The sequence below is a fragment of the Lacerta agilis genome, chromosome 5 (genome assembly GCF_009819535.1).
Source record: "Lacerta agilis isolate rLacAgi1 chromosome 5, rLacAgi1.pri, whole genome shotgun sequence".
NCBI classification, from domain to species: Eukaryota; Metazoa; Chordata; class Lepidosauria; order Squamata; family Lacertidae; genus Lacerta; species Lacerta agilis.
Window position 1 is genome coordinate 17,111,249 of NC_046316.1, and position 13,381 is coordinate 17,124,629.

The window sequence follows — 13,381 nt, forward strand, 5'->3', positions numbered from 1 at the left end:
CTCCCCTCTTCTTGGGAGTCTGCTGAGCAGCCGCAGCTGCCACCCCTGGTCTCTGAGCTGCCCCCCCTGCCCTAAAGAGAGTTGCCTCCTCATACTGCCCCACAAGGGCCTGGGAGGCACCCCCTGGCCAGCCCCAGAGGCATCATTTGCCTAGGGAGCTTGTAGCCAGGGCTGCTGCAACAAACAACTCTGCAAGCCTTTGGAGGCAGAGAATAAGTGCACATTGGAGGACGGAGGGAAGGGAAGGGAAGGGAAGGGAAGGGAAGGGAAGGGAAGGGAAGGGAAGGGAAGGAAAGGAAAGGAAAGGAAAGGAAAGGAAGGAAGAAAGGAAGAAAGGAAGAAAGAAAGAAAGGAAGGAAGAGGGACACAGGCCAGTGTTGCCCGTGGCACCCCTGACCATCATTCAAGGCACCCCAGGTGCCACGGCCCACTGGTTGAAAACCACTGGCTTAGGGGAAAGCCTCCATCACCAGAATGAGGTATATTTGGAGAGCAGGCTACTTGTTGTGGATTTAATTGAGCTGTACTGGCAGCGACTGAAATAACTTGCAGTTGCACTGTACAGAATGACAGAAAGATGAGCATGCTTGGAAGTATTCTCCAGCTGCTTCAGCGGCCATTGGTGGAAAATTGCCCGCTGCCTTCTTTCAGAAGCTAATACAGGCACAGGGTGGCTTTGTTACATTGCACCCTTTAATTAAGATAATTGCATGTGAATTGGCTCATAGGAAGGGGAGGAGGTAGATTTTTAGGAATGGCGGGGCCAAGCATTGCATCCAGAAAGACATCTGCTTCTGAGATGTAGAGAATGGAAAACAACTCTGCACTGTGTTCTCTGCTTCCTGAGCTAAGACCAGGAGGAGTCCATATGAATAAGATGTATACTGGGGCCCAAACACAGGATTTGACAACTTCTCTCTTGGAGATCGCTTAAAAAAACCAAACCAAACCTGAGGACTGATTGACGTCACCACATGATTTACCTGTTGATTCCCTGGAAAACCTTAACCATGATCAAATCCTAGAAAATGTCCTGTTATATAGAACTCTTGTCCCAAACAGTGTGAGAATAGTACATTTAAGACTGTGTGCAGTTCCCATTCAAGCCACCCCAACTTTCCTGCATCTGCACTTAGAAGCCTTTCTGTGATAAGGAAACTACGTCACAGCACAAATCACATGACAGACTTCTCCCCCATATCAATAACTTCATGTGGAAAGCTGAATGTGAGGAGAAGGCTTCCAGCTTTTTTCTTTCTTTCTAAACGCATAAAAATTTCCCAGGACACATACTAGCTTTCAACAGGGATTTTGTAAGCAGTGGTATTCAATCATGTGATTCCCCTCCATGTACAGTTAGAGGTGGTTTAATCCAGGAACGTTTTTTTTTTTTTTAAAAAAAATACACGATGCTGCTGGTTTTATATATCAGAACACAGGTATGAGCCAAAAGTTGAGCTCAATATACTTTCCAGACAAGAGAGTAAAAATGTGCCGTAGCTTCCAGTTATTGCTTACAAATACAAAAGCCTAGATGAGGCAGCAATTTACTTAAGGAACCATTTCCATTATCAGTGAATCATCTCTCTTTATTAGATGAGAAAGGCAGGAATGCCAAGTCTTTGGGCACAAAATCATAAGTCAAAATGTCTCACAGGAACCTGTACTTTTCCATGGTTATTTCTTGGCTGATTAGATTATCTCTGCCCCTTGCCCCTTATTTTTGTGTGTGTTTCTTTAGAAATTGATCTGACCCACCCCAAAGGCCCAGAATGGGTAACAGCAGTAGAAAAAAAGACAAAAGATCCACCTAGGCTTCTAACCATTCTAATTTGGGGAGATGCCTTCCCAGTGTTTTGCAGAGCCAAGTATGGAAATAATAGATATAGATAAGTATCCAACCTTTTTTACTTTGTGAACAGAAGGAGCTTCCATTCAAAGAATGAGAGAAGAACACTTCTTCCATTTACAGAAGAAGAACACTGGATTCTACGCACAGTGTTGGACTTGGATGGAGGCATCTGGATTTCAAATAACTCATTTTTTACTCCACAGTGGTCTCCTTAAACAGTGAAGGATAGGCGTGCCTGGCGTGCTCTGGTCCATGGGGTCACGAAGAGTCGGACACGACTGAACGACTGAACAACAACAAAGGTCTCCTTAAAACAACATACCCTCCAACATTTCTCCGGTGGAAATAGGGATGTCCTATTCCATAATAATAATAATAATAATAATAATAATAATAATAATAATAATAATTTTATTTATACCCTGCCCATCTGATTGGTGTGCCCTAGCCACTCTGGGTGGCTTCCAACATATGCAAAAACACAACAAAACATCAAACATTTAAAACTTCCCTATACAGGGCTGCCTTCCTTGGCTCAGGGGTCCATACCCTCCAACATTTATCTGACGAAAATAGGGACGCCCTAAGGAAAAGTGCCTGTTGTTTTTGTGCATGGAGTTTTCTTGGCAGGGATACTGGAGTGACTTGCCGGTTCTTGCTCCAGGTGGATCACATTTAGTCAAAACTCTCCACTATGACCCGTCCGTGTTGGGTGGCCCTGCACGGCATAGCTCATAGTTACAGGTGGGTAGCCGTGTTGGTCTGCCATAGTCGAAACAAAATAGAAAATTCTTTTCAGTAGCACCTTAGAGACCAACTGTGTGTGTTCTTGGTATGAGCTTTCGTGTGCCAAGAACAAACACAGTTGGTCTCTAAGGTGCTACTGAAAAGAATTTTCTATTTTGTTTTGGCATAGCTCATAGCTTCTCTGAGTTATTCAAGCCCCTTCACCACGACAAGGCAGTGATCCATGAAGGATCAGTGAGAGGCAGTGAGAGATTTTACTTTCTTGGGCTCCATGATCACTGCAGATGGTGACAGCAGTCACGAAATTAAAAGAGAGTGAGAGCTGGACCATAAAGAAGGGTGATCACCGAAGAATTGATGCTTTTGAATTATGGTGCTGGAGGAGACTCTTGAGCAAACTAAGGCCCGGGGGTCAGATCCGGCCCAATCACCTTTAAATCCAGCCTGCGGACGGCCCGGGAATCAGCATGTTTCTACAAGAGCAGCATGTGTCCTTTTATTTAAAATGCATCTCTGGGTTATTTGTAGGGCATAGGAATTTGTTCATTTTTTTTCAAAATATAGTCCGCCCGCCCCCCACAAAGTCTGAGGGACAATGGATCAGCCCCTTGCTGAAAAAGTTTGCTGACCCCTGATCTTGAGAGTCCCATGGACTGCAAGAAGATCAAACCTATCCATTCTGAAGGAAATCAGCCCTGAGTGCTCACTGGAAGGACAGATCCTGAAACTGAGGCTCCAATACTTTGGCAACCTCATGAGAAGAGAAGACTCCCTGGAAAAGACCCTGATGTTGGGAAAGATTGAGGGCACAAGGAGAAGGGGAAGAACAGAGGACGAGATAGTTGGACAGTGTTCTCGAAGCTACTACCATGAGTTTGACCAAACTGTGGGAGGCAGTGGAAGACAGGAGTGCCTGGCGTGCTCTGGTCCATGGGGTCACAAAGAGTTGGACACGACTAAACACACACACACACAAAAGGAAAAGTGGGCCATTCTGGGATCAAATCAGAAATAGGGATGGCTTCTGTAAATCTGGGACTCTCCCTGGAAAATAGAGACACTTGGAGGGTTTGAACCAGGGTTGAGGAACCTCAGACCCAGGGTCCAAATGCAGGCCTCTTTATCTGACACACAGAACTCTCTCCAGGCCACACCTCCTCTCCTTAAGCCACACCCCTCACTGGCTCCGCTTCACACCTGAAACTTTTTGCCTGACTAGAATGTGCCCACAAGTTTTGAGGATGCCTCTTACTTGCCTTGATGGAGGACAGAGAGTGGTGTGTGCGAGTGTGTGTAGAAACTAGCTGTCATGTTGCTCAGAAGAGAATGTAGTCATCAGGGTGAAAATGCATCCCCACCACTGCCTTAGAGGAAGGGTGGGGGTGCCTGTTGGCATCTTTCTGTCTTGGGAGACAATGGAGTGTGCCTTTGGGGGTGAAGTCAAACTGTTGGATGGTTACAGCGCCTGCTGTGGCTGTAGAGACTGATATGGGAGAGAGATGTTTTGCTGCAGGTGAGACCAGATGAAGGTGTCCAGTTGTGCTGGTGCAGCTGCACCATGGCATTTCCTCTCTCTGTGTTCCTCCCAGTGGTCATTCCTCCTCTGGTCACTGCAAAGGATGCACAACCTGTCTCCAGGCACTGTGGTTATCTGCAAGGGATTCCCACACAGTGGGGTTGGTGTTTCCAGTCTTCATGTCATGCCTGCAGATATCTTTTTATCGCAAAGTTGGTCTGCCGACGAGCCTGGTGCCTAATTCCAGCTCCCCGCAGAGCACATTCTTGGGGATGCTGACATCTTCCATTCTTTGTTCATGAGCAAGCCAACATAGGTGGGATAAAAGGTAAAGGGACCCCTGACCATTAGTTCCAGTCGTGTCCGACTCTGGGGTTGCGGCGCTCATCTCGCGTGGGATGCTAATGTGATAAATCAATCAATGCTGCTTTCATTAACTGTGAAAGGAATTGTTAAGTTCCTTGGGAGGGAAGCATTGACATAGCAAGATGCTACATTTCTCTTGGAAATCTTGCTTAGCACATGCTCTTTAGTGTTCCGTGACTGCATTACTTTTTCTTTATACTGCTATCCAAGTGGGAGCCCCACCGATGAGACCATACCTGGCCTGGCTCCAGAATATTTTATGTTTTGTTTAGATACTGTACTTTCAACTTGTTATGTTTGGAATATCAGAAGCGTTTGGCATTGTTTCTTTGGAGTCTAGGAATCTCCCAAATGCAATTGCAATCCCTTCTCAAAATAGGAGAGCACTGACTCCAATTTAATTTTCTGGGAAATGCTGAGTTGATTATCGATTTGCTTGACATCCTTGGCTTGGGAGAGGCTCAAAACATCTCCAGTGTGATCTCCAAATCAGTGTCTGCTAAAAGTCTGCTCTGCACTGACACTTTCATTTAAGTTTTGTTTTTCACTATTCTAGCACAAATATTTTCATTTCCTCCAGCATTAGTCCCTGCATGCTGGCACTGCAGGCTCACCCATCTTTGAATCACACCCATACACCTGCAATTATATTTCTGCAGTCCCATAGAAAAGAGGGACACTTTGAAAATGGATGGTCAATTAGTCCAGTTTAGTTACTGATAAAACAATTTAGCAGAAACAAATCAATAAGGTGTCCAGGAAGAGAAGACAGAACAGGATATTTCCAGTGTTGAAAGTGTGATAATACTAAATACTTGGGGGTGCCAAATTTTGGCTTCCTTCAGGGCACAATGTTACCAAAGTCAAAGGTTCCCTGAATGTGCAATTGAAGCCTTTGTGTGTAAAGTCTTACAGACACTGGGTGAGATCCATTTTTAGTCATACTTAGAGTAGACCTATTGAAATAAATGGGTCTAAGTAACTTCTGCTTATTGTTTTCAGTGGGTCTAATCTAAGTATGAGTTAATTTGACGAACAAATATGCATACACACATATAGGATGAATGTCTGAATTACGCTTTTGCTGCTCTCTTCATGTGAATATCAGCAGCAGGGAAAAGTGTCAGCCCAAATATACCTTAAGTTGTAAATGAAGTATTGACTTAATTTAAAGATGCTGGTGTGTTAGGGCTACAACATGCAACAGTGTAATTTATACATTACTCCTAGGCAAGTGGATTGTAGCCATAATTGATTAGTTTATCAGAAGTTTTTAAAATCAATTAATGTAAAAAGACATCATAGTTAATTAGGCAGCAGTTTCGCTTTCATAAATACCGGTAATTTTTTGATGCAAGTAATTATGAAAATTGCAGTTGGCGACACCATGTTAGAAAGGGCATTGCCCATTTTCCTTCAAGAAGGAGGGAATAAATCTTCTTTTTGATATTTGATTAAAAGTTGATTAAGAACACACATAAAAAGGTTTTTTTTGGAAACCACTCTGATATTTTTCATGAATAGTGATAGATAAATATTTTTAATAAATAAATGAGACTAAGAAGTTACGTTTATCTCACAACAACCCTGTAGACAACCTGCAAGAGAGGCTCTTTAAACAAGATAAAGCCAATGGAGGAAGATGAAGAATAAAATATCATAAGGGACTGACATAAACACCCTATAGTTCTTCCATTTGTAAAGTCTTGCAAGAAACAAGATTCCCCATGCAGAGCACCAACAAAGCAACCTTTTAAACCTGCTGTGACATTTGTCTGGATATGAAAACAATTCGTTAGAAATAAACTACCCATTTGTTTTTTTTTCTAGCTCTAGTCTAAACAATCAATGCACAGTAAAAATTAGCATTCAGGCTTCTTTCTGCTCAAGACTTTCTGTGATAAATGATGATTCTCTTTCTTGGCCTCTCAACTGTGGTGCAAAGTAGTTAGCATAATGAATAATTTCCTGACCGATAAAAGCACCTCTGTCTTTAAGAACAATGTTTTAGAGATTGTAACACTATTTTATTTAGTAGTGCTTTTCAAGAAGATTAGAAATGAAATTAATCCCACAGGGACCTCTTTTTTTTCATATGTTGCTCGGTAAAGTATCAACTTCACTGATGATATATAATGAATTTTTGTCCAACTGTGGATCCTTATGATCCTTATCTTGCCAAAATGACACCATTCACATGGAAGAGGCAGGCTTGGACAAACCTCACTGTTTGCTGAAGTACAAAAAAACTTTAGAGGAAAAAAGCCTAAGGGGAAACCTTAAAAACAGACCAGTGAAAACTGAGCATGCTTACTGAGCATGGAATACTAACTTACTGGCTGACTTCTGGAAGACAAAAAATGGAAACCAGAAAAATGAGGAGGGAGAGTGGAATGTTATATTCTGGAATGCACACAGCTGGCTGGAACCCTGAGTAGAAGCACTCCATATGGCAACATTTTCCTGCAGGTCCCGCTTGCAATGAGAGAGGTGCAGACCCAGAGTAAGAGTTTTATATTCCAAGCAAAGCTAGTTATGTTGTTTTAATTTCTAAGTCCTTCTACATCTCTAATCAAGCAGCCATTTTCCAACTGGAGCAGAACATCCTGGACTGAAATACGGTTGGGTGGTCTAATGTACACTAGATCAGGCCGTTGGTTCATCAAGAAGACCAAGTCTGTTCCTCTTTCTAAAGCTCCTTTCCCAGCTGGCAGCAAAGCTGGTTGGCTGAACTCCTCCCCTCTCGCCAACTGGTTGAGAGGTGAGGCATTCTGCAGAGCTTTGCCCACTGGTCCCTCTCTGTCCCTAGAGGCAGGGAAGAAATAAAGCAGCTGGGCAGTGGGGTGCTGTGCTGCTTCATTGCCACCATAGCCTCCCTTATCTGGGTTGCTTCCTTGGCAGTGGTGGGGTGGAGCACTTCTAGGAGTGCCACCTCTTCTGTTTCCTCTGCCTGAGGCAGCTGCTTCACTCCATGTCAAAGTGGGCTGGCTCAGTGGAGAAGACATTTCCATGTGTTACATGCACACCAAACAGAAACAGATGTCCTAGTTTGCAAACAAGCAGCCCAATCCCATACAGATCTGTTCACACAAAGATTTCTAACAATGAGGCCCAAGCGCTTGTTTCTTTCTGCCAGCAAGAAAATAAAAATATCATGTATTTAGCTTTCAGTATCTCTACTGCTACTTTAACTACAGATGGTAACTGGTTTAACCAAAGAAGTAGAGTTTGTTCTGTGGAATAATTAATGGCCTGGCAACTTACGTAGTGCTGTATCGTGGGTTTGTGACCTTCTGGTGAAGATTTGTTGACCTTGCTTGCTGTCAGAAGAGTTGGATTAACTAAAAATAGATGAGACTAAATGAAGTTCTCTCTTAGGAACATTTCTTCCAACCAAAGACATAAAACCATTTTGAAGTGACCCCAGTGTAAGGCACTAGAAAGGTCAGGTGCCCATTAATATCCACAGTTGTGACAGACCCATTATAGTTTGCAGTAACAGAACAGCAAATTCTCCGTGTCCAAAGGTGAAAAATGACTTTGAGAGGCCAGTTTTAGCAGAACTTTTGGAATTCACAAGTTGGTTTTTTAAAAAAATGTTATCTAAAATATTCACTTATTATTATTAATTGCTTAATGAATGCCATTCACTCATTTAATTCTGCCATTCAATATATATTGTCTTCTCACAGTAGCTTGCAACATATAAACACAAAAGACATATAAAAATAAAACAGTGCACCAATAATAATTGCAGTGGTGAAACATTTTACACTAACCCAATTCTGCCAGCCTCATAAAAAAGCAAAGCAAAGACCCCTTGGTAAGCCAGTCATGAATACAAATATTTTTCAGGGTTCAAATGTATTGCTTCACTCTAGGTCATCACATCATAGAATAAAATGGTGCAGGTGTGTGGGGGGGGATAAATACAAGAGCCGTAAGTTATCACACCATAAAATGAGAGGATGGATCTAACAGAACAAATGAGATGAAAAAGTTAAATACAATCAAAAATGAAAATGTTTTTAGAGCCCATTTAAATGAGAACAAAGAGGTGGCTGATTGTATCTCTAGAGAGGGAGTTTCACATTCATGGGACCACCCACATAGAGCCACCATCGCTCATGCCCAGTAGCATAAACCTTCTCCGTGGCAGGCAAAGGAGTAGAATCTCTGTCATGGATCTTAAATCTCTTGCAGGTTTGTTTGGGCACAGGCCATTAAGTATGGAATTATCCATATTGTACCTAAGAACCAAATTTTTTCTCTTTCTTTCTACACCAAGTTTTGGAAAGAGCAGGGGAAAGGTAAATGAGGTTAAGCCCAGAGGTTTCCTTGCTCATAATCTCCCTCACTTCAATATTAAATTTGTGCAGAGCTTGAATGAACTATTAAAGGATTTAGACATCATCATCTGTTTCTCCCTTAGCCAACCTGTTTTTTTTCTTCCCCAGGAATATATCCTGCCATACAGAAATGTATATTTCAGCTGTGTGTTCTCTCTCCTTACTAATTACTAATCTATGCTAATTTGTTTCATGTTGGGGGTTGTGGCATGGAGAAGCTCTGTTCTTAAACCCCAGCCCCACATCCCACCACATCAGTTTGTCACTGAGCTAGGTAGATCAATGGTATGACTTGGTATCAGGCAACTTTCTGTGCTCCTAAACATTGTTGTGTTTCGCATTTATATCTATTTCTCTGGCCAAACAAACCTGAAAAACGTGTTTGATCAGAGGCACTAGTTAAAGAAGAAATTAGGGCCATCTTTGTTAAGGGCATGGTGGCACCAATGCATTCCCTTCAGTTCATAAAAACTTAAACCTGTTTATAACCTACAGAGAACATCTGTATGTATGTATTGACCGAGAACTCCCAGAAGTGCAAGCTGGATTTCGAAAGGGCAGAGGAACCAGAGACCAAATTGCAAACATGCGCTGGATTATGGAGAAAGCTAGAGAGTTCCAGAAAAACATCTACTTCTGCTTCATTGACTACGCAAAAGCATTTGACTGTGTTGACCAAAGCAAACTATGGCAAGTTCTTAAAGAAATGGGAGAGCCGGATCACCTCATTTGTCTCCTGAGAAATCTCTATGTGGGACAAGAAGCTACAGTTAGAACTGGATATGGAACAGCTGATTGGTTCAAAATTGGGAAAGGAGTATGACAAGGCTGTATATTGTCTCCCTGCTTATTTAATTTATATGCAGAATTCATCATGCGAAAGGCTGGACTGGATGAATCCCAAGCTGGAATTAAGATTGCCAGAAGAAATATCAACAACCTCAGATATGCTGATGACACAACCTTGATGGCAGAAAGTGAGGAGGAATTAAAGAACCTTTTAATGAGGGTGAAAGAGGAAAGCGCAAAATATGGTCTGAAGCTCAACATCAAAAAAACTAAGATCATGGCCACTGGTCCCATCACCTCCTGGCAAATAGAAGGGGAAGAAATGGAGGCAGTGAGAGATTTTACTTTCTTGGGCTCCATGATCACTGCAGATGGGTGACAGCACTCACGAAATTAGAAGACTCCTGCTTCTTGGGAGGAAAGCAATGACAAACCTAGACAGCATCTTAAAAAGCAAAGACATCACCTTGCCGACAAAGGTCCGTATAGTTAAAGCTATGGTTTTCCCAGTAGTAATGTATGGAAGTGAGAGCTGGACCATAAAGAAGACTGATCGCTGAAGAATTGATGCTTTTGAATTATGGTGCTGGAGGAGACGCTTGAGAATCCCATGGACTGCAAAAAGATGAAAATTACCCATCCTTAAAGAAATCAGCCCTGAGTGCTCACTGGAAGGGCAGATCCTGAAGTTGAGGCTCCAGTACTTTGGCCACCTCATGAGAAGAGAAGACTCCCTGGAAAAGACCCTTATGTTGGGAAAGATGGAGGGCACAAGGAGAAGGGGACGGCAGAGGATGAGATGGTTGGACAATGTTCTCGAAGCGACTGGCATGAGTTTGGCCGAACTGCGGGAGGCAGTGGAGGATAGGGGTGCCTGGCATGCTTTGGTCCATGGGGTCACGAAAAGTCGGACACGACTGAACGACTGAACAACAACAATTGACAATGGGATGTCACATTAGCACCCAAAGCTGTTGCTGCTGATCCAGCTTGTCCAGTTTAGTTAATCCTAGAAGCAACTTGCTAGAAAATGGGTTGCCATAATTTTTGGAGAAACTGCAGCAATTATTTTACAGCAAGCTAGCAGTCTCTGTGCATATGTTGGGTTACATTAGCGCTTGCTCCTGATAGCCTAGAGCTCTAAAGCACCATTCTTTGCCAAGGAGGAGGCGGCTATCTCCAATCTGGCATCTGAAAATGACAAAGTGATCTATCAAACAGAATTAGGCAGGCAGATCCTTCCTGTTCTGTTTAGCGTTGTAATTCAATATGGCCAAGCCAGAGGCCTAACCACGAGAGAATCGTCCCTTCAAATCTAATGAAGCACGGCTCGCCTTTTGCATCCCACAAGCATTAGCATGTAAGCTTCCTCTATTTTTAAATGGAGAAGGGCATACTGTACATGTCAAGCAGAATTTATCAAGGTATTTTGGAGACAATCTACACTGGGCAATAGTTCAGTGGTAAAAACACACTGTGTAATATCAGTTGTTGACTTCTGGATCCTTTGAAAAGAGTGTTTGGTGCATGTTTGCCCACTTAGGTTTTGATGCATTATTTCCTGTTCTGAGAAATATGGGCAGTGCCACACTGACATCCAGGTCTTAAAATGGGCAAAAATGTGATTGTAAAAGAGCAGCACACAAATCTCTATCCGTGAGAAGCTGTACGTAAGGCAAGGTTCCAGAAACCATTTTAAAATTAATGTTTTTTTAAAAAAATCATCTGTTTAAAAGGAATGTGTTGCTACAATGCTTCCCAACATAGTGCATTCCCAACATAGTGCATCCCCTAAATGTAGATGGGGTGCAGAATTCAGTATACCATCAAACTCAGCTTTCTATTAAAATAAGTTAGGGAAAAGCCAACGACTAGATCATATGGCTGCAAAGATTGGATGGAAAATGCAGGGACAACCTCATGATACCTCAGAAGTGTGGATATATAAGGTGGGAAAACCCTGTTTGGAACACCACCTTCTGAGCAATACAAAAGAGCCATATTCACAACTCACAGAGAAACAGATTGGAATGATGTAAATTGTAAAACACCCAGAGAAACCACATTTGGGTTCTTGCTTTGGACCATAAATGGTATTCTGGAAAAAAGTACCTGGAATGGCAACTTGTGAGCTAGACAAACCAACCAAATTCCTGAGTAATAATAACTGCTAACAAACTGCTTCAATTGTCCATTTAACAGTAATGGAGTAAGGCACTGAAGAGACATACAGCTTCAGTTTGCACCTTCACAATCCCTGAGGCCGAATCTCACCTCTTTTACACAGAATCTGCCTCTGCTAGGATGAGTGCCAGATGAGGTGTGTGACCTTGAGAAGTTATAGGGGATAGCTCGATGAAGATTTTGACCCAGTGTGTGGCAGCTGTGAAAAAAGGAGAATTCCATGTTAGGGATCATTAGGCAGTGCTGAAAATAAAACCGAAACAAGAGGTTTCCCCACCACTCACATCACAATGCCAGAACCTGGGGCATCCATTGAATGAAGCTGAATGTTTATGACTTGGATAAGGACAAACCATAGAAACTTCACACAACACATAATTAAAATATGGAATTTACTGACTGGGATGATTTTTTTTTAAAAAGGTTAAATGAGTTCATAGAGGTTAAGGCTTCCAAGATCTGATGACTGTGTTTTACTTCCACGGTGAGAGGCTGTATGGCACTGGATACCATTAGCTGGGAATACCAAGTGGAGTGACTACTGTTGTACTTGGGTCCCACCCGCTTGTGAGCTTCCCCTAGGGCCTAGGCATCTGGTTTGCCACTGTGAGAATCAGGTGCTGTACTAGATGTACCTTTGGTCCGCTGCAACAGGACTCTTCTTACGTTCTAATGTGTGAATTAGAGTGCTTTGCCTGGCTTGCAAACAGATGTTGCAGCCCATACCCAGTCACATGTCACTGGTGAATTTAGTTAGTTTGGCTGGCTCAGAAGGAGGCATTCTGTGCTGTTTACACAATAAATGGTTTATATCCTGCAATGCGTATTGAAATATGGTGTCTGTAGAGGTTTTGTGGCTTACTTCATTGTGCCCATTGGATCCAATGTGTCATTAATTTGGCTGGCTCTGCTGGCTCAGAACATGGCATTCCAGTTTTTGGAGTAGCTCTTGATGCTTGTAATGAGTATTGGGGCATGGTTTCTGTGGATGAACCGTGGCTCGTTGCATCAATCCAAAATGTTTTTAATGCTTGGAATGGATATTTGACCATGATTTCTGTGGAATTTTTCTTCGGGATTCTTTCTAGTCTAGACTTGTGTGACTGATGAATTTGGTTAACTCAGTTAGCTCAGAAGCTGGCATTTTAGGCCATTTTATGGTGGGGAATACCACTTATGGCCCAGAACTGGTATTGGAATGTGGTTTCTGTGGACATTTTGTGATTTACTCATTCTGATGAATTTGGCTAACTTTGCTCGCTTGGAAGTCTCCATTCTAGGCCATTCAGTTTTGTTCCAGATGGGTTCTGGCTATGAAGAAGTTAATAAGTGTTTGTGTGTGTGTGTTCTCAAGTGTCTCTAACACATTGCACAGTTTTTGACAGCAGTTTTATGCATAAGGGTGTCACTCTGGCCCATTCCGCACCATCTTTGACACATCCTCCAAATTCTTAATGTGGCAAAAAATCTGGTGACTTCTGTTTCAGTGTATCTGAAGAAGTGTGCATGCACACGAAAGCTCATACCAAGAACAAACTCAGTTGGTCTCTAAGGTGCTACTGGAAAGAAAGAGGCCAA

The 13,381-nt window shown here is 42.6% G+C and overlaps 1 protein-coding gene across 1 annotated transcript in view; it reads left to right on the forward strand.

Annotated features, from left to right (window-relative positions):
* Window positions 1-13,381, forward strand: part of LOC117046615 (heparan-alpha-glucosaminide N-acetyltransferase-like) — a 69,879-nt gene that overhangs the window by 9,712 nt on the left and 46,786 nt on the right. The gene's annotated exons all lie outside the window — the stretch shown is intronic.